This window comes from Meles meles, chromosome 6, assembly GCF_922984935.1.
Source record: "Meles meles chromosome 6, mMelMel3.1 paternal haplotype, whole genome shotgun sequence".
In the NCBI taxonomy this organism is placed as follows: domain Eukaryota; kingdom Metazoa; phylum Chordata; class Mammalia; order Carnivora; family Mustelidae; genus Meles; species Meles meles.
This window is the reverse complement of record NC_060071.1, coordinates 26261400-26283192: the sequence shown is the minus strand read 5'-3', so window position 1 is coordinate 26283192 and position 21793 is coordinate 26261400.

Below are 21793 nucleotides of genomic sequence, written 5' to 3'. Positions count from 1 at the left end.
TTTATTCTTCTCCTATCCCCCTAACCCCCCATGTTGCATCTCCACATCCTCCTATCAGGGAGATCATATGATAGTTGTCTTTCTCCGATTGACTTATTTCACTAAGCATGATACCTTCTAGTTCCATCCACGTTGTCGCAAATGGCAAGCTTTCATTTCTTTTGGTGGCTGCATAGTATTCCACTGTGTATATATACCACCTCTTCTTTATCCATTCATCTGTTGATGGACATCTAGGTTCTTTCCATAGTTTAGCTATTGTAGACATTGCTGCTATAAACGTTCGGGTGCACGTACCCCTTCAGATCACTACGTTTGTATCTTTAGGGTAAATACCCAGTAGTGCAATTGATGGGTCATAGGGTAGCTCTATTTTCAACATTTTGAGGAACCTCCATGCTGTTTTCCAGAGTGGTTGCACCAACTTGCATTCCCACCAACAGTGTAGGAGGGTTCCCCTTTCTCCGCATCCTTGCAAGCATCTGTCATTTCCTGACTTAATTTTAGCCATTCTGACTGGTGTGAGGTGATATCTCATGGTGGTTTTGATTTGTATTTCCCTGATGCCAAGTGATGTGGAGCACTTTTTCATGTGTCTGTTGGCCATCTGGATGTCTTCTTTGCAGAAATGTCTGTTCATGTCCTCTGCCCATTTCTTGATTGGATTGTTTGTTCTTTGGGTGTTGAGTTTGCTAAGTTCCTTATGGATTTTGGACACTAGCCCTTTATCTGATATGTCGTTTGCAAATATCTTCTCCCATTCTGTCAGTTGTCTTTGGTTTTGTTAACTGTTTCCTTTGTTGTGCAAAAGCTTTTGATCTTGATGAAATCCCAATAGTTCATTTTTGCCCTTGCTTCCCTTGCCTTTGCCGTTGTTCCTAGGAAGATGCTGCTGCAGCTGAGGTCGAAGAGGTTGCTGCCTGCATTCTCCTCAAGGATTTTGATGGATTCCTTTCTCACATTGAGGTCCTTCATCCATTTTGAGTCTATTTTCATGTGTGGTGTAAGAAAGTGGTCCAATTTCATTGTTCTGCATGTGGCTGTCCAGTTTTCCCAGCACCATTTAATGAAGAGGCTGCCTTTTTTCCATTGGACATTCTTTCCTTCTTTGTCAAAGATTAGTTGACCATAGAGTTGAGGGTCTATTTCTGGGCTCTCTATTCTGTTCCATTGATCTATGTATCTGTTTTTGTGCCAGTACCATGCTGTCTTGATGATGACAGCTTTGTAATAGAGCTTGAAGTCCAGAATTGTGATGCCACCAACTTTGGCTTTCTTTTTCAATATTCCTTTGGCTATTCGAGGTCTTTTCTGGTTCCATATAAATTTTAGAATGATTAGTTCCATTTCTTTGAAAAAAATGGATGGTATTTTGATAGGGATTGCATTAAATGTGTAGATTGCTTTAGGTAGCATAGACATTTTCACAATATTTATTCTTCCAATCCAGGAGCATGGAACACTTTTCCATTTCTTTGTGTCTTCTTCAATTTCTTTCATGAGTACTTTATCGTTTTCTGCATATAGATTCTTAGCCTCTTTGGTTAGGTTTATTCCTATAAGGTATCTTATAGTTTTGGGTGCAATTGTAAATGGGATTGACTCCTTAATTTCTCTTTCTTCTGTCTTGTTGTTGGTGTACAGAAATGCAACTGATTTCTGTGCATTGATTTTATATCCTGACACTTTACTGAATTCCTGTACAAGTTCTAGCAGTTTTGGAGTGGAGCCTTTTGGGTTTTCCACATATACTATCATATCATCTGTGAAAAGTGATAGTTTGACTTCTTCTTTACCAATTTGGATGCCTTTAATTTCTTTTTGTTGTCTGATTGCTGAGGCTAGGACTTCTAGTACTATGTTGAATAGCAGTGGTGATAATGGACATCCCTTCCATGTTCCTGACCTTAATGGAAAGGCTTTCAGTTTTTCTCCATTGAGAATGATATTTGCAATGGGTTTTTCATAGATGGCTTTGATAATGTTGAGGTATGTGCCCTATATCCCTACACTTTGAAGAGTTTTGATCAGGAATGGATGCTGTACTTTGTCAAATGCTTTTTCAGCATCTATTGAGAGTATCATATGGTTCTTGTTCTTTCTTTTTTTTTTTTTAAAGATTTTATTTATTATTTATTTGACAGAGAGAGATCATAAGTAGGCAAAGAGGCAGGCAGAGAGAGTGAGAGGGAAGCAGGCTCCCTGCTGAGCAGAGAGCCGGATGTGGGACTCGATCCAGGACTCTGAGATCATGACCTGAGCCGAAGGCAGCGGCTTAAACCACTGAGCCACCCAGGCGCCCCTTGTTCTTTCTTTTATTAATGTGTTCTATCACATTGATTGATTTGCGGATGTTGAATCAACCTTGTAGACCTGGAATAAATCCCACTTGGTCATCGTGAATAATCCCTTTAATGTTCTGATGAATCCTATTGGCTAATATTTTGGTGAGAATTTTTGCATCTGTTTTAATCAAGGATATTGGTCTGTAGTTCTGTTTTTTGGTGGAATCCTTGTCTGGTTTTGGGATCAAGGTGACACTGGCCTCATAAAATGAGTTTGGAAGTTTTCCTTCCATTTCTATTTTTTGGAACAGTTTCAGGAGAATAGGAATTAGTTCTTCTTTAAATGTTTGGTAGAATTCCTCTGGGAAGCCGTCTGGCCCTGGGCTTTTGTTTGTTTGGAGATTTTTGATGACTGTTTCAAATCTCCTTATTGGTTATGGGTCTGTTCAGGTTTTCTATTTCTTCCTGGTTCAGATGTGGTAGTTTATATGTCTCTAGGAATACATCCATTTCTTCCAGATTGTCAAATTTGTTGGCATAGATTTGCTCACAGTATGTTCTTATAATTGTCTGTATTTCCTTGGTGTTAGTTGTGATCTCTCCTCTTTCATTCATGATTTCATTTATTTGGGACTTTCCCTTTTTTTTTTTTTTATAAGTCTGGCCAGGGGTTTATCAATCTTATTGATTCTTTCAAAGAACCAGCTCCTAGTTTCATTGATTTGTTCTATTGTTTTTTTTGGTTTCTATTTCATTGATTTCTGCTCTGATCTTTATGATTTCTCTTCTCCTGTTGGGTTTAGGGTTTCTTTCTTGTTCTTTCTCCAGCTCCTTTACGTGCAGGGTTAGGTTATGTACTTGAGACCTTTCTTGTTTCTTGAGAAAGGCTTGTACCACTATATATTTTCCTCTCAGGACTGCCTTTGCTGTGTCCCACAGATTTTGAACTGTTGTGTTTTCATTATCAGTTGTTTCCATGAATTTTTTCAATTCTTCTTTAATTTCCTGGTTGACCCATTCATTCTTTAGAAGGATGCTGTTTAGTCTCCATGTATTTGGGTTCTTTCCAAATTTCCTCTTGTGATTGAGTTCTAGCTTCATAGCATTTTGGTCTGAAGATATGCAGGGAAGCATCCTAATCTTTTGATACCGGTTGAGACCTGATTTGTGACCCAGGATGTGATCTATTCTGGAGAAGGTTCCATGTGCACTAGAGAAGAATGTGTATTCTGTTTCTTTGGGATGAAATATTCTGAATCTATCTGTGATGTCCATCTGGTCCAGGGTGTCATTTAAGGCCTTTATTTCCTTGTTGATCTTTTGCTTGGATGATCTGTCCATTTCAGTGAGGGGAGTGTTAAAGTCCCCTACTATTATTGTATTATTATTGATGTGTTTCTTTGATTTTGTTATTAATTGGTTGATATAGTTGTCTGCTCCCACATTAGGGGCATAGATATTTAAAATTGTTAGATCTTCTTATTGGACAGACCCTTTGAGTATGATATAGTGTCCTTCCTCATCACTTATTATAGTCTTTGGCTTAAAATCTAATTAATCTGATATAAATGTTGCCACCGCAGCTTTCTTCTGATGCCCATTAGCATGGTAAACTGTTTTCCACCCCCTCACTTTAATTCTGGTGGTGTCTTCACATCTAAAATGAGTTTCTTGTAGGCAACATATAGATGGGTTTTGTTTTTTTATCTATTCTGATACCTTGTGTCTTTTGATTGGGGGCATTTAGCCCATTAACATTCAGGGTAACTATTGAGAGATATGAATTTAGCACCATTAAATTGCCTGTAAGGTGACTGTTACTGTATATTGTCTCTGTACCTTTCTGATCTACTACTTTTAGGCTCTCTCTTTGCTTAGAGAACCCCTTTCAATATTTCTTGTAGAGCTGGTTTGGTGTTTGCAAATTCTTTCAGTTTTTGTTTGTCTGGAAGCTTTTTATCTCTCCTTCTATTTTCAATGATAGCCTAGCTGGATAGAGTATTCTTGGCTGCATGTTTTTCTCGTTTAGTGCTCTGAATATATCATGTCAGCTCTTTCTGGCCTGCCAGGTCTCTGTGGATAAGTCTGTTGCCAATCTAATATTTTTACCATTGTATGTTACAGACTTCTTTTCCCGGGCTGCTTTCAGGATTTTCTCTTTGTCACTAAGACTTGTGAATTTTACTATTAGGTGACCGGGTGTGTGGACCTATTCTTGTTGATTTTGAGGGGGGTTCTCTGCACCTCCTGGAATTTGATGCTTGTTCCCTTTGCCATATTAGGGAAATTCTCTCCAATAGACCTGCTCCCCTCTCTCTTTCTTCTTCTTCTGGAATCCCAATTATTCTAATGTTGTTTTGTCTTATGGTGTCACATATCTCTTGAATTCTCCCCTCATGTTCCAGTAGCTGTTTGTCCCTCTTTTGCTCAGCTTCTTTATTCTCTGTCATTTGGTCTTCTATATCACTAATTCTTTCTTCTGCCTCATTTATCCTAGCAGTGAGAGCCTCCATTTTTATTGCACCTCATTAATAGCTTTTTTGATTTCAACTTGGTTATATTTTAGTTCTTTAACTTCTCCAGAAAGGGCTTTTATATCTCCAGAGAGGATTTCTCTAATATCTTCCACACCTTTTTCGAGCCCAGCTAGAACCTTCAGAATCGTCATTCTCCAATAGACCTTCTGACATATTACCAATATCTGTGTTGATTAGGTCCCTAGCCTTTGGTACTGCCTCTTGTTCTTTTGTTTGTGGTGATTTTTTCCGCCTTGTCATTTTGTCCAGATAAGAGGATATGAAGGATCAAATAAAATACTAAAAGGTGGCAAAGACCCCAGAAAAATGCGCTGTAAGGAAATCAGAAGTGACCCCATATTGTGGGGGGAGAAAGGGGATAAAAAGAGGTTCAGAAAAAAAAAGAAAAAAATTTAAAAAATAAAAAAATAAAGAAAAAATATAAAAAAGAAAGAAAAATATATATTAGATAAACTAGTCAAAAAAGTTATAAAAGAAAAGGGTAAAAGTTTTAAAAAATTTAGCAGAAGAAGAAAAACAAAAGAAAAAAATTTGAAAAAAAAATTGAATTAATGGCAAGACTAAAGAATCATGGGTAGAAAGCCATGAGTTCTGTACTTTGCTTTCTCCTCCTCTGGAATTCCGCTGCTGTCCTAGGAATTGAACCTGCTTTCCTTGGTAGATGAACTTCGTCCTGGTGGATTTTTTGTTGATCTTCTGGGGGAGGGGCCTGTTGTAGTGACTCTCAAGTGTCTTTGCCGGAGGCGGAATTGCACCGCCCTTACCAGGGTCCAGACTAAGTAATCGGCTCGGGTTCGCTTTTGGGAGCTGTTGTTCCCTGAACACTTTCCGTCGAGTTCCGGAGGATGGGAATGAAAACAGCAGCCTCCCAGTCTCCGGCCCGGAGGAGCCGAGAGCCCGGGGCCCCACTCCTCAGTGCACCCCCAGAGGACAGCACCCAATCACTCCCGTATCCCCATCCTCCAACTGCGCTCCGAGCTCACCCAGCCCGCGACCAGTTCTTGGTAACCCCGAGCTGAGAGTTCAGTCCTCAGCTCTGTCTCTGTAGCCGGCTTCTCCGTTCTAGTACCTGCAAACTCTGTGACACTCCGACACCCCCGATCCTTCTGTGACCCTGCGGGACCTGGGGCCACGCTGACCCCACGTGGGATTCACCCCGGTTTAGCTCCGGAGCAATGTCCCTCAGTGGAACGGACTTTTAAAAGTCCTGATTTTGTGCTCTGTTCCTCCGCCGCTTGCCGGTAGTCGGCCCCTCCCCCTGTAGTCTATCTTCCGTCGTTTTAGATTCACTTCTCCGCCAGTCCTACCTTTCAGAAAGTGGTTGATTTTCTGTTTCTAGAATTGCTGTTCTTCTCTCTTCTATCTCCCATTGGATTTGTAGGTGTTTACAATATTTAGATAAGCTATCTACCTGATCTCCTGCTACCTGATGTAGTCTCAGCCTGCTATTTCTCTGCCATCTTGACTCCTAGTCCATGTATTTTTTTTTAAGATTGTTTTTTTTATTTGTCAGAGAGAGAGAGAACACACACAAGCATGGGGAGTGGTAGGCAGAGGGAGAAGCAGGCTCCCCGCTGAGCCAGGAGCCCAACATGGGACTCAATGCCAGGATGCGGGGATCTTGACCTGAGCTGAAGGCAGGTGCTTAACCAACTGAGCCACTCAAGCATCCCCTAAGGACATGTAATCTAATTCCTGGTGAAGAAAGGGAGAGGGACTGACAAGAATATCTGATATCAAAGCTATAAGGTTAAGCAGGACCAAACTACATTTCAATACTACTACTCGTACTACTATTGCTCTGTGGCTGCTACCAGCTATTGCCGACTGGCTTTCAGCTTCACATAGGCTACCTCACTAAATCCTATCAGCCTTGTGATGGAGGATGTCAGTGTTTACTTATTTAGTACATGTGGAAGCTGAGGCTTTCACAGTCTAATCTTACCTCTCAGCTCACTCACCTGCTGATCTAACAATGGTCCAGGCTTGTTTGTCTTTCCTAAAGCCTGTACATAAGGCACCATTCTGGTGGGAATGGGTCACCGAGAAGATTTGGCTTGGCCTGGAGACATAGAGGAGTGAGATGAATCTGACAGTGAATACTGGAAAATTACACAATCTATTCTACTGTGCTTAAGGAGGTGGCATTCTTACTGGTACAGGGATGAGAAAAGAAAATAATAATTAGTACAAGGCACAAGTACAGCACAGAGGAAATAGTGTTGAAAAGTCTCTGAGGCTGAATAAAGGATCACAAGGGAGATAGCAGGCAATAAGTTGGAAAATTGAGTTGGGGCAGCATGTGTGGGTGTGAAAAGGGTGTGGAAAGACCACATTAAAGATGTTTCGTGCATTATGGAGAAACACTGAAAATTTGGGAACTGCATCCATCTAGAGCCACTTTCATTCTATCATCGTTCTTAATTCCAAGATAGAGGATTTCCTTCTTTACTCCCAGATGAAGGATGGAAAGTCTCCTAGACAGGCCTCCACAGGCATTGTTGGGGGGGTGATTGCAATCTGTTCTAAAATATAATTTGTGCCCACAGAGAACAATGCCACTTGAGCGAGAAAACTTTGGGTTTTCTACTCTAAAGAAATGGGAGACATGGATCCTACTGGTTCAGGAACTGTTACTGATGCTGCTCCTGCCTAAAGTGAAATATCTGGCTTGCTGTTCTGTTGGCTTCCTTGGCTCTGGTGTGGATGTATCACATAGATATTCGGTGTGGTAGACTAGTAATAGCCACATATTCCTTCAATCTTGGTCTGCACAGAATGTGGCTTTTTTACGCATTCCACCAAACGTGGACCATGGGACCTGCTTTATTCAATAGAATGTGGCAGATGTGGCATTCTAAAACTTCTGAAGCTGGACCTTAATAGATCTTGCATCTTCTGTTTTTCACCCTCTTGGAATTTAGTGCCAAGAGCACTGTGAATGAAGCCAGTCTGACCTACAGATGATGAGAATAATTATGGAGGAGAGTTGAGGCACCTTGCCAATAACCATCACCAATGGTAATGCATGAGTCAGGTCACTGTGGCCCTTCCAGCCCAGCTGATCCTTACTGACTGCAACTGCATGAGTTATCTCGGTCCTAGTCCATGGAGAAACTAGGTACTCAACCCACATAATTGTGAGATGGTTGTTGTTTAAAGCCACTAAGTTTCCAATGTGTTATTTGTAGGTATAGGCAACTGACATGCCTGGATTGGATAAAAAAACAACACAACTTCTTTCCACACAGATGAATTTTGTGGAGAGAAACATTGATCTGCTTACCCCAAAGGATCTTTTGATGTGCTATTCTTTGGTGTTGTTTCCTCCATGGGTTCTAATCACCACTTCCCCACAGCCCCTTATAGCAATATCATAGACTTTAGATGGGCAAGTCTATGGCAGTCTCACCACTGAGCTGGAAAAGAAAATAGTACTTCTAACATTTATTACTTTCCATTTATAAATTTGGGTAAGGGTGAGAGTATGAGTCAGCTAAATCCATACAACATATATTTATGGAAATGATTCAGTGTGCAAGCCTCTTTGCTAGGAGCTATGCATAATGATAATATGGACCTTTTAAAAGCTTCAATCTAGTGGGTGAAATAGATACAAACATAAATGAGTATGATTCAAGGCAAAATGTGATATGTCCTTTCATATAGACAGTAAAGAACGTAGAGTTGGCTGTTGAAGGAGATGGAGACATATACCCGTCTTCAGTGAGTGAGAAGCTATAGAGCAAATAGTCTAGGTTACTCCAATGCAGTAAATTTTTTTGTGTCTGTGCCATTCTATAAGTTCACTTTGTTTGTGGAGTGGAATAAATGATTTGCTAAGGCCTGCTGTGTCCAAAAACCCCTTCAGTAATTCCTTACACTTGAATCACTTTGACGTTGGTCTTTAGACTTTGCAGCCCTAGTTACTGAGGCAGAGGTGGGTCTGACCCAGCTGCTGCCATCCAGGTAACAGCTCCTTGGAAAATAAGCCCTCAAGGTGGGATGCAATCCCGGCTGGCACTGGCCAACCTAATTTGCTATTGAGATGGGAGTTGCTAGGATCTCTCACATATGTTAGTTCTCCATGGGGCTTACATGTGTGACTGCTGTGGGAAAACAGACTCAGAGGTCTTGCACTTTTGATAAGGTGGAACTAAAAGGAAATGTCTGAGCTTCCTGCAGTCCCTAGGTTGTGCTGTTGATTTACTATATATGCTGATTTGAAGCCTGAGTAACACAGACTGGCTACACCCATGAAGTGCTGGCCTATATGGTCATGGAATCAGACCCAGTCAGACTCTGAGTGTGGTAGAGGTGGGTTCTCCATGGAGGGAAGTAATTATTTTCACACCATCCGTTTAGGGATATGGACAAACTTGAGAAGGAAATAGACTGCAGACATTTTTCTTGACCCTGCTACATTTGAAAACTGAGCTTCCCATGGTCAGCCAGGAAGGTAGGAGTAAGGAAGGGACCTGGTTCACCCCAGGACCCCAAGAGGGGATGGGTCTGTGCAATAATGAGCATTCTGTATGGTTGCTTTACACTACTCCCAACTTTTCACTAATGTCCTATAAGAAGCTTAGTGTTTTTTTCTATTGTGTTTGGAGACTCTGGATGTGTTGCCCCATTTAGGGGAGATTAGGATCCACATTTGATTCACTGGCTTATCTCAGACTGGAGAGATCAGAGACACTGGGCCTACATTTTTCCCTCCACGATGGTGCACAATTATATGAACTGAAGCAGCTAGAGAACCTGACAGAGTGGCAACCATTCTCAAATCACACATAGAGCCTTACATGAATTTTAAGGGAGATTTGATTCACAACTTAAATTTCATTATTTTTATATGATTTTTAATACATGGGAAAACTGTTAAACAGTATTATAAAACAGGTCTAGTATATTTTTCTTTGAGTACTATTGAGTTTTCATAATTACTGTATTATTGGATCTGTCTCTCTCCTAAATAAAAACCTCAGGCCCCATTGTTAATTCATAACTTATGATTTCATCAAAATTTTCATACATTTATGATTTTATTTCATATATTTGTGATTTCATGAAAACCTACTGAACACCTACCATGTGCCAGCCAATGTGTTTTGTGTTGGAAAATACAGGCAATCAGTCCTTGCCTCCTTGCTTTTACGGCCTTTGCTTCAATATTAAATCATAAATTAGCTTTGGTTAATTTTTTCTAATTTAAAAAGAATTGTAAAATCACAAACTCACATTTATCTTAGATTTTAGAAAAATGATGTGTGCCTTCCTAAAAAAAAATTGAGACGTGTTTTTAGTTTTTCTTCTCTCAAGGGTATCTATTTATTTTGTCATCTGTTGTAATTTGTATTTGTTTTATTTTAATATCTTTCCAGAAAGTCAGTTTTTTGCCAAAGGTGTTCACTATAGTGTCTAACTATTTGTAGAACTCAGAAATTAATAGAAAGCACAGGAGTTTAGGGTTAGTCTGTATTGTACATAAATGAAAGAAGATAATATATATTCATAGTGGCAAATGTTAGCATAAAGTATCTCTGGAAGGATAAACAAGAAACTAGTGTGAAAGAGGGAGGGAAGTAAGATGACTGAATCCAAAGTTGGGAGACTGATTTTCCAAATTCTTTCATATTTGCTATTTTCAAACTATGTCAAAGGTCATTTGCATAAAAATATAGCAAATTTCTAGGGATGCCTGATGGCTCAATCAGTTAAGTGTCTGCCTTCGGCTCAGGTTATAATCCCAGGGTCCTGGATTGAGTCCTGCATCAGGCTCCTTGCTTAGCGGGGAGCCTGATTTTCTCCATAGTAATTCAGGAATCCAGCAAAGAAACTGGCCTCATCTGCTCTCCTCCACAGCTCTGACTGTCATGACTGTGTGGCTCATGGCTCAGCTTATGGCTCAGAAGTTCTGCTGTGATCCTTATTGAGTCTCTTATTCTACCATTGTCCATAACTTCTCTCTTTCTTGTCTTCAGTTTTGTTTTTTTTTTAGGATTTTATTTATTGATTTGACAGACAGAGATCACAAGTAGGCAGAGAGAGAGGAAGGGAAGCATGCCCCCCGCTGAGCAGAGAGCCTGATGCTCTGGGCTGGATCCCAGGACTCTGGGATCATGACCTGAGCCTAAGGCAGAGGTTTTAACCTACTGAGTCACCCAGGCGCCCCTGTCTTCAGTTTTGTTTCTGAGGCTTCTACTGCTTCACGGATTCTTCTAGAACTTTCTGCATGTTTAATACTGATTTTTATAAATGTATGATGAGGCAACTGAATGGGTTGGCCAGTCTTATTCAGGATTCCACTCTACTTTGAGTGCTGTTATCCCACCAAGCTGTTGCTTGGATGGCAGACCCTGGTCAGTCCCATGGCTGCTTCAGTAAGTTGTGATTAGGGCTATTGAGTCTAAAGATTGAATTCAAAGTGACTCAATTGTAAGGAGTTACTGAAGGGATCTGTGTGTGCAGCGGGAATCAGCACATCATTTACTTAACTCCAAATACAAAATACACTTGTGGAATGGTGCAAAAATGAAAATATTTAACATATTTGAGAACAAGTCCAGTAGTGCCCACATCATTTCAAGTCTTACTTGTCTTGATAGAATCAAATTGGAATATTGAAAAATGAAGTCCCTTCGACTGTGATGATCATAGGACAAAATATTTGATTCTTGGAAGAATCAAGTGCACACAAACCTCCCCATGTGCCTGCCTTGTTTATTCATTCTATATTAACATTCCCCCATGCATGCTTTTAGGCTGTCTCTTGGAGAGAAAATAATTATATATTCTCAGCAGTTAGCTCATATGAACAAAGTGACATTTCCCAAAAGTGAAATGTGGCTCAGTGTGTGGTATTTAATCTATAGGGGTTTGTACATCACGACTGAAAAGTCACAAATGGTTCCCATTCTGAGAGCTGACTAACTCAGTGCCCCATTTTAGCATTGTCATAAGGTAGAGATTGCTTAGGAATAAGTTACTAATTATTCCTAGCAGGGGTTCATTAATCTGTGCCAGTTTTGCCTTTTTTTTTTTCAGCTGAAATTTTTCTTGTGATAATTGCAGAATCACATTTAACTATAGACATAATACCTTTGTTTACTTTGCTCCAACAGTTTTCTCCAGTAGTAACATTTTACAAAATTACATTCTGATATCACAACCAAGATATTAACATCGATTTAATCTACCAGTCTTATTCAGGTTCTCCCAGTTTTAGCTGTACTCATGTGTATATGTTTAACAGGTTCTACAGTTTTATCACCTGCAGAGGTTGGTGTATCTACTGTTAAGATAGGCACTGAACAGTTCTAATACCACAAAAATCTCTTGTGTTGACTTTTTATAACTATGCAAACTTCATCCCCCAACACCCCTGCAACCACTAATCTGGTCTCCATTTGTTTCTTTCCTTTTTTTTTTTTAACTATTATGTAAATGGGAAAATATATTATGTAACACTTTGGGATTAGTTTTCTTGTTTTTGTTTTGTTTTGTTTTGTTTTACTAAGCATAGCTCCCTAGAGATCATCCAAGTTGTTTCATGTATCAATAGATTGTTCTTTATTTCCCCAGTAATAGTCCATGATGTGTATGTGGAACAGCTTATCCATTTAATTATTGAAAGACATGGGCGCTGAATCCCGTTTTTAGCGATTATACATCAGGTGACTGACATTCGTGCACAGGTTTTCAAACATTTAAAAAATGTTAAACATTTAAAAAAATGTTTTCAATTCTCTGAGATAAATGCCTAGGTGTGCAGTTGCTAGTTCACATGGTAACTGTAACTTTAGTTTTATAAGAAACTGACAAACTGTTTTCCAAAGTGGCTACATACCATTTTATATTCCCACTAGCAATGTGTGAGAGATCCAATTTTTCCACATCCTTGCCAGCATTTGGTGTTGTCAGTATTTTTTCTGTCAGCTCTTCAGATATGTATGCAGCGACACTTCATTGCAGTTTTAATTTGCATTTTGCCAATGGCAAATGATGTTGAATATCATTTTATCTTATTTGCCATCTGTACATGTTTTTTGGTGAAAAATCTCTCCATGTCTTTTGTGCATTTTCTAATTAGTTAGTTTTACTTTTGTATTGTAGCAGATCTCTATATGTTGTATATGTTTCAGATACTAGTCCTTTGTCAGACATATGGATTGCAAATATTTTCTCTCAGCCTTGCCTTTTCATCCTCTTCACATGGGCTTTCACAGAGCCAAGTTTTCTATTTTAATGAGGTGCAATTTATTGATTTTTTCCTTGTATGAATTGTACTTTTGGGTTAAGTCCGAGAATCTTGCTTATTCCTATATCCCAAAGATTTTCTCTTAATTTTTTCTAAAATATTTGTAGTTTTGCATTTTAAAATTAAGTTTATGGTCCACTGTGAATTAATTTTTAATGGGTTATGAGGTTAAGGTTGAGGTTAATTTTTTCCCTATGGATGTTCAACTGATTCTATTGGTTAGAAAAAGTTATTCTTTGTTCATTAAATTGTTTTTGCATCTCTGTTAAACATTAACTGAACCTACTTGTGTGTATCGGTTTCTGGGTTCTCCATTTTGTGCATTACTCTACATGTCCCCCTCCACTATGACCACTGGAGCTATACAGTAATCTTGAATATCAGGTAGAGTAATTCCTTTCACTTTATTCTTAATTATTGATTACTTTAGCTACTTTGGGGTCTGTTCCTGTCCATAGAAATTTTAGAATAAACTTGTCTATGTCTTGATAGGATTTTGATAGGTATTGTATAAAACATCTAGATCAATTTGGTGATGCCAAGTCTTTCAGTCCATGGACACAGCATGTCTTTTTATTTATTTAGATCTTCTCTGATTCCATTCAACAGCATTTTGTCATTCTCATCATGCAGCTTTTATATATCTCAGTATATAATTTAATGTGGAGTGATTGTAAATGGTACTATTTTTAATGTCAATTTCCACACATTCATTATTAAGTATATAGATATGAGATTAATTTGGGGGTGTAAATCTTGTGTCCTGCAATATCCTAAACATACTTCTAAGTTCTGGAGGTTTTTGGTTTGCTTACTCATTTTTTGGTAGACTAATAGAAATTCTCTATGTAAACAATCATATCATCTAAAATAAGGGTAGTTTTATTTCTTCCTTTCTAATCTGTATGTCTTCTATTTCTTTTTCTTGCATTTAGCACTGTGTTGAATAAGAGTGGTACAAGTAGATTATTTGCTTTGTTTCCACTTTAGTGAGAAAGGATTCAGTCTTTCACCATGATGTATGATGTCTGCTGTAGGGTTTTTTGTAGATGTTCTTTATTGCATTGGGGATAATGCTTTTTATTCTTAATTTGCTGATGATTGCCATAAGTGATGTTTCTGGGGTATTGGTAATTTCCTTTTTCTTCTTGTGGATGGTGTTACACAAATGTTACACCGAGTATCATATTTTTGCTATGTTGCTGAGTGTGCATTTATATTTTGTGAACTTTTCTGTACATGATCAAATGTAAAAAAAAAAAAATTCTAAGTTACCAGAAAGATGAAAACAAATAACCTACAAATGGCAAGACTAATTAGCATTAGTCTTTCATTAACAAGAATTAGCCCAAGAATATTAATGGCGTAATATTTTAAAGGTGTTGGAAGGAGGGTCTTTTTAAAGATTTTATTTATTTATTTTACAGACAGAGATCATAAGTAGGCAGAGAGGCAGGCAGAGAGAGAGGAGGAAGCAGGCTCCCCACGGAGCAGAGAGTCTGATGTGGGGCTCGATTTCAGGACCCTGGGATCATGACCTGAGCGGAAGGCAGAGACTTTAGCCCACTAAGCCACCCAGACACCCTTAAGTGAGTTTTTTACTTTTACTGTATAAATCTTATAATAGAGTACTAGATATTATCATAGGGAAGGAAGAAAATGGGTAGAGACATTGTATCATGCTAGGACTTTTATCTTGTTTGAGAAGATACAGACATTGATTGCTTACTTTGTTGAAGCATGTGTGTTAATAACTTAAAGACACCAAGAACAGAAAGAGAATGTGCAGCTTCCAGTTAGCATTTCAAAACTGAACATGTAATTATGAAAAATAAAATAGGCATTGAATTGAAATTCCATTTAATTCTAAACTGTAGTTTTTGTGTATATTTCTATTTCTTTCTATGATCCAATTATATGAAAACCATACCTGGTGTTGAGACTACAACACAAGCAAGAGTTTTCATTATTTTGAATGCAATAGCACAGTTCTTACCTGGAATCAGATTTGTGTTTATTGAAATATATCTCAAAGGATAAAAAGTGAAATTTCTGAAATATGGTTCTTTTCACAAATGAAAACTCAAATTCACAGAACTCTATTAAAATCACTGAACTTTGAATTTCTGAAATCAAAGAAGAAATTCCTTTTTTTCTGTTTTTGCCTCCTGTATTGGTGTTGAATTCAAGGGGAAAAGAGTGCAGAGTAGGCTAAACAAGAGCTATTCATACTGTCTAATGGCAGCAATAATTAATGACCTATCCTTACACAGCTCATATGGATAGCAAGTTGTATTAATAGCCATGTTAACAACTTCTAGATGAAATTTGAAATATATTTTTTATTTATATAGAAAAATAAAAGAAAGTATGATGTGAACACAGGGATTCTTAAAGGAAGTATATTTTTTCTTTATAAATATTCAGAAAATGAATCAAGATTAAACATTCAACCAAGAATGGGACATTAAATATATTTATACAAGATAGCCACTTAATAGGATGATTTTGACTTTTTGACAAGAAAGTATAGTGTGAGTTTTTTTTTTTTAAGATTTATTTATTTATCTTAGAGAGAGCACAAGTGCGAAGGACAGAGAAAGGGAGCAAAAATTCCAAGAAGACTCTACACTGAGTATGGAGTCTGACATGGGGCTTCATTTCATGACCCTGAGATCACATTCTGAGCCAAAACCAAGAGTTGGCACTCACCCCATGGCATTACCCACGCACCTGCTGGAAAATGCTTTTATAATATAATAAATGATACCAATCAGGCTACAAAACAGGATATATAGATTCTATTTTTTAATTTTTTAAAAATATATTCTTTAAGTGGTGCCTGGGTGACTCAGTTGCTTGACTGTCTGACTGACTTTGGCTCATGTCATGATCTCAGGGTTTTGGGATCAGGCCCCATGATGGGCTCTGCTCAGTAGGGAGTCTGCTTAAAATTCTCTCCTTCTACCCCTCCCCTGTTCTCTTTCTCTCTAAAATAAATAAATAAAAATAAAACCTTTAAAAAATAAATAAAATATGTACTTTAATAAAAATACTTACATATATATTTATTATACAGATAAGAGACAGGGAATATGAAAATCACCAAATTTAGTGGAGCTGTAGCTCAATCTTCTAGTTTAAGAACTTGGAACAAAGAAGAGGAGCCTGAATAAACTCTGGAAGAGGAAGGAAAAAAAAAAAGATAGCCTAAGATTGAACAAAATCACCCTTTAAAGGGGAGTCCTAGTATTTCAGAGAAATGATTTTAGGGAAGAGATTAAAAATTACATGGGGATTACATGGAAGTGACAGTCTCCCAGATGCATTGCTTCTGGGATGCAAAGGGAATAAATGTTGAATAGAGAGATGAATCCTTTGTGTCCTGGATGGTGACTGAGAAAAGGAACCCAGTAAAGGAAATTTGGGATTTTGAAAAACAAAAGGAACAATTTGAAAGACCTTAGCTCATCCTTTCCTATACTGACAAAGGTTAACTCAGTAGACCTGAGTTGTTCAAATCCTGCACATCCCCAATAAAGGTCCTTAGCCAGCTCCTGAGAGATGAATTTTTAGCCCTAGGAATACTATGCCTGATAACAGTGTTTTTGTATGTGTGAGACCATGTATTATGTTGTACTAGTTTGATTAGAATTTATGTTAACAGATGTGATTTTGTAAATGCTTTTGCTCGAAGGAGGCTGGGAAAAAAGGTCTGGGTAGCAGAGGTAGGTAATGCAGTTGCTGCATGCCTATATGACTGACTCCTAATGAGAACTCTGGACATCAAAATTCAAGTGAGCTTTCCTTGTGGGTACCACTTTGCACCCATTTTCATACACATCATTACTGAGAAAATTAACTGCATTAGTTAATTAACTGCCTTAGACACCACTGGAAAGGACACCTAGAAGCTTGTACTTAATTTCTCTTGGATTTTACCACATGCATCTTTGCCCTTTGTTAATTTTAAACTGTCACTTTTCTGTAGTAAACTAACCAGGAGTGTAGTCAGAGTCCTATGAGTCCTTTGGAACTCCCAACCAACTCATCAAAAAAAAAAAAAAAAAAAAAAAAAAAAAAAAAAACTATGTATAAAATAAAGTTCTATTTAACAGAGAATAAAAATCATCTTTAAAATGCAGAATTTTCCTCTTCTATAGAGCAAGTAACAAATCTACTCTCACATTAGTGTTCTAAGCTTTCATATGGATATAAAGCATCACTATAGTGTATGACTAAAGTCAAAGACTCAATGCCTCTTCTCAAAGAGATTAAAATTTAGTTCTGTTATCTCTCTAGAAATTGTATATAAGTTTATTCAATGAAGAAAAAACTAGCTGAAGCATAGCTCTTGAAGTTTCTCCAAAGCTTCTGTCACTTCTAGTTCCTTCTTCAAAGATATCACTATTGCCAGTAGTGATATCTTTTTTTTAAAGATTTTATTTACTTATTTGACAGAAAGAAAGAGCACAAGCAGGAGGAATAACAGAGGGAGAGGGAGAAGCAGGCACCTCACTGAGCAGGGAGCCTGATTCAGTGGTTCATCCCAGGAGACAGGGATGGCAGATGACCAACTGACTGAGCCACCCAGGTGTATCCTTTCACTTCTTTTTCTAAACATTGGCCTATATGCTCACTGAAAACATACAGTATAATACCTACAGACATAACTTTTACAAACTTAATGTTGAACAAAAATGCCACTTTGAGAAAGAAAAGAATACATAAAACATACAGTCCAAATTAAATGATAATGTTTAGGGATGCATGCTTGCAGGCTTAATCTATCAAGAAAATCTAGGATATCATTATCATAAATCAGGATTGCAGTTAATATGAAGAAGAAGTGGGTGGAAGGCGCCTGGGTGGCTCAGTGGGTTAAAGCCTCTGCCTTCAGCTCAAGTCATGATCCCAAGGTCCTGGGATCGAGCCCCACATCAGGCTATCCACTCAGAGGGGAGCCTGCTTCCCCCTCTCTCTGTCTGCCTGCCTCTCTGCCTACTTGTGATCTCTGTCAGTCAAATAAATAAATAAATAAAATCTTTAAAAAAAAGTGGGTGGAGAGTAATTAAAAGTAGACACAACGGCGATCTCTAGGCTTGTGGCAATATATTTTTTTCATGGCTGGGGAAATTTTTGCATTGGTGTTCACTGTGATAAATCAATAAAATGGATATCCTTATTTTGAATACTTTTATGATTAAGAATGGTAAAAATAGAAGCTTCAGGGTGACTCAGTATGTTAAGCATCTGTCTTTGGCTCAGGTCATGATCCCAGGATCTTGGGATCAAGCCCCTCATCAGACTCCCTGCATAGGAGCCCACTTCTCCTCCCTCTGCCTGCTACTCCTCTTGCTTGCGCTTTCTCTCTCTGTCTCTAATAAATAAATAAAATCTTAAAAAAAGAAGAGTAAAAATAAAACAAGCATGTTAATTAAGAAAATAAGATACACTTTTAACTAATTTGAATGAAAGTAATAAAGAGAAGAAAGGAGCCTAAAACATGGGGGTCAAATAGAATTTATAGTAAGCTGACAGACATAAATCCAAGTATCCATGATTACATTACATGAAAATGCTATAAATACTCCAAATAAAACAATAATGTGGAGGCCAAGAAAAACAAGTCTAGCCCTGACATAAATACCACCATCTTGACAAAGCAAAAGCTGGCACCTTGCACCCCCTCTCCACATGCTCCCCTCCTCTTGGCAGTATGTGTGAACAAATAGTTAACTTGCAGAAATCACAATCCTGCAAGACAGGAGTCTCCCTCAGTTTACAAATGTCCCAGTGCTAAATCTCACTAACAAGGATGCTTGATAGGAGGAATATGACATTCCACCAGGAAACTCCCAACTGTCTTCATGTTAGTGCCTTCTTAGAGGGAAAAACAACCTTGGCTTGATAAAAAGTAGGCCTCCAATATCCTGACAGTCTTCTTTACCCTGATAGCCCTTCTGAACACCCCCTTTGTCCTCACCCACCACTGAGTCCACCCCTACTCTGCCTTTAAAAACTCTGACTGTAATCTGGTTCAGGGTCCAAGTCCCTACTCTGCTACATTGGGTATTCTTGGGCCTAAGCTTAAGCATGTCACCTCAGGGTCCAAATCCCTACTCTGCCGCATCGGGTACACTTGGGCCCAAGCTTAAGCTTGTCAAATAAACCCTCGCATGATTACATCAGTGGATATGAAGAAACAATAAAAGTTGAAAGTATAAAGATTTTCAGTGCTGGCCAATATGGAGAAAGCTACACTCAAGGAGGGAGTGATGCATATTCTTGAGATAGGAGCTTTAAAAAAAGAAACAAATGGAAAAATCAGAAATGAAAACATGAAATATCTGAAATAACAAATTCACTGTTTGGGCTGAATAGCAGAATAGAGATGACAGGGGAAAGAATCATTGTACTTTATGTTAAATTATTAGAAATTAGCTATCTGAAAAAGAAATAGAAAGTATTGAGAGAAAAACAAATCTATAGATCCTCATGTCAAAAATCAATATCAAAATGTCTAATTTGAGGTGCTTGGGTGGCTCAGTCATTAAAATCTGCCTTTGGCTCAGGTCATGATCCCAGAGTCCCAGGATCCAGCCCCATATCAGGCTCCCTGCCTCGTTCTTCTCCCTCTCCCCCTGCTTGTGTTCCCTCTCTCACTGTGTCTCTTTCTTTTAAATCCTTTTTTAAAATCCTTTTTAAAAAGTGTCTAATTCATGTAATTGGATGTCCAGAAAAGGTAAAAAGAAAAAGTGGTACAGGCAATGTACCAATGTAGGACATCCTACACTAATATCAAAGTAGGCTTCAAAACTAGGAATATAAGCCAAAGATAAAAAGTAAATTGCACAGTAATAAGAGTTGATTTATAATAATCCTAATAATGATAATTCACCACAAAGACATAATTCAACAGAACAGCTTCTAAAGGCCATGGAGCACAAGCTAATAGAACTGAAAGAAGAGATAGACAAATGACAGTTACAGTTGGAGACCAACACACCTCTTTCAGTATTTGAAAGAGCAAGTAGAATATCAGCAAAAATATAGAAAACCTGGACAACACCATCAAGCAACTTCACCTAACTGACACTCTATCCCCAAACAAGGGAATGCATGTTCTTTTTAACTGCACATGGAATATTCACTGAGAGATCATATTCTGAGCCATAAAACAAAACACAGTTTTTTTAAAGAACTGAGATGATATGGAATTAAATTATAAGTCAGTAACAAAATGATTACCTAGAAACCCCCAATATTTGAAAATGAAATAACACATGCCAAAATAATACATAGATCAAAGCAGAAGTCATAAGAAATAATAAAACATTTTGAATTGATTAACTGGCAAACACAACATTTAAAGAAAAATGTGTAGCAAGTCCACACAATCTCTTAGAGAATACAATAGGAGGGGCAGTTGGGTTGCTGTTGGTTAAGAGTCTGCCTACAGCACAGGTCATGATCCCAGAGTCCTGGGATCAAGCCCCTCCCCCTGCCTCAGGCTCCCTGCTTAGCAGGGAATCTGCTTCTCCCTTTTCCTCTGTCACTGCCTCCCACCCCCCACCCCTCTCACTCATGCACTCTCTCTTTCAAATAAATAAATAAAATCTTAAAAAAAAAAAAAAGACAGAAAATTTGTAAAGTCATTAAATGAGACGAGTATTACCCTAATACCAAGCCACCAAGGTATTATTAGCAAGGCTCTCTCGTTTAAAAAAAAAAAAAAAGCAATGTAAATCACCAAATCAACAAACCAAAGAAGAAAAATATGTAATATTTCAATAAATGTGAACATGGTGCGCCTGGGTGGCTCAGTGGGTTAAAGCCTCTGCCTTCAGCTCAGGTCATGATCTCAGGGTCCTGGGATGGAGTTCCAGCAACTGCAACTGACTCTCTGCTCAGTGGGAGCCTGCTTCCTCCTCTCTCTCTGCCTGTGTCTCTGCCTTCTTGTGATCTTTGTCTGTCAAATAAATAAAATCTTTAAAAATAAGTAAATAAATGTGTACATATTTTATGAAAACAACAAAATTTATTCATGATAAAAACTAGGTGCCTAAAAGTCTACAGACAAAAGCAACTTAAAGAGGAAGGTGAATTGGTTAGGAACTAGAGGAACAATAGGGTGGCAGGGCATCCTACATCCTCACCCACCAGATGAAGGCAATTCAGGCTTGACTTTTTCCTAACAAAAGGGAAGTCTGTCCACATGGACTTATTCTTCACTGATTTCATTTTGTTAATCCAAGTTATTGACATACAATTTTCCTTCTGCCTGAAGATTTTTGACATTTTTATATGGCAGGTCTACTGCCAATGTACTACCCCCTCAGATTTTCTTTGCTAAGAAATATTTTTCTTTCACTATTAAGAAAAAACTAGATTTAAGTATAATCAGATGTAGAATTCTAGTTGGGGATGGTCTTTCTCTTTCAACAATTTAAAAATTTTACTGTAATCTTTTCTTCTTTGGATGATGTCTGGTGAGAAGTCTGTGGTAATTCATATCTTTGTTCCTCTATAAGTAAGGTGTTTTATTCCCTCTAGTTTCCTTCAAGATTTTCTCTCTCCCTTTCTATGTCCACAGTTTGAAAATGATTTGTCTATTTTTTTTTTTGAAAATCTCTATATCTGCTGGTAAGTCAGTGAGTTTTTTGAAACTATGGTTTTAAATCTGTCATTAATTTGGGGAACTTTTCAGT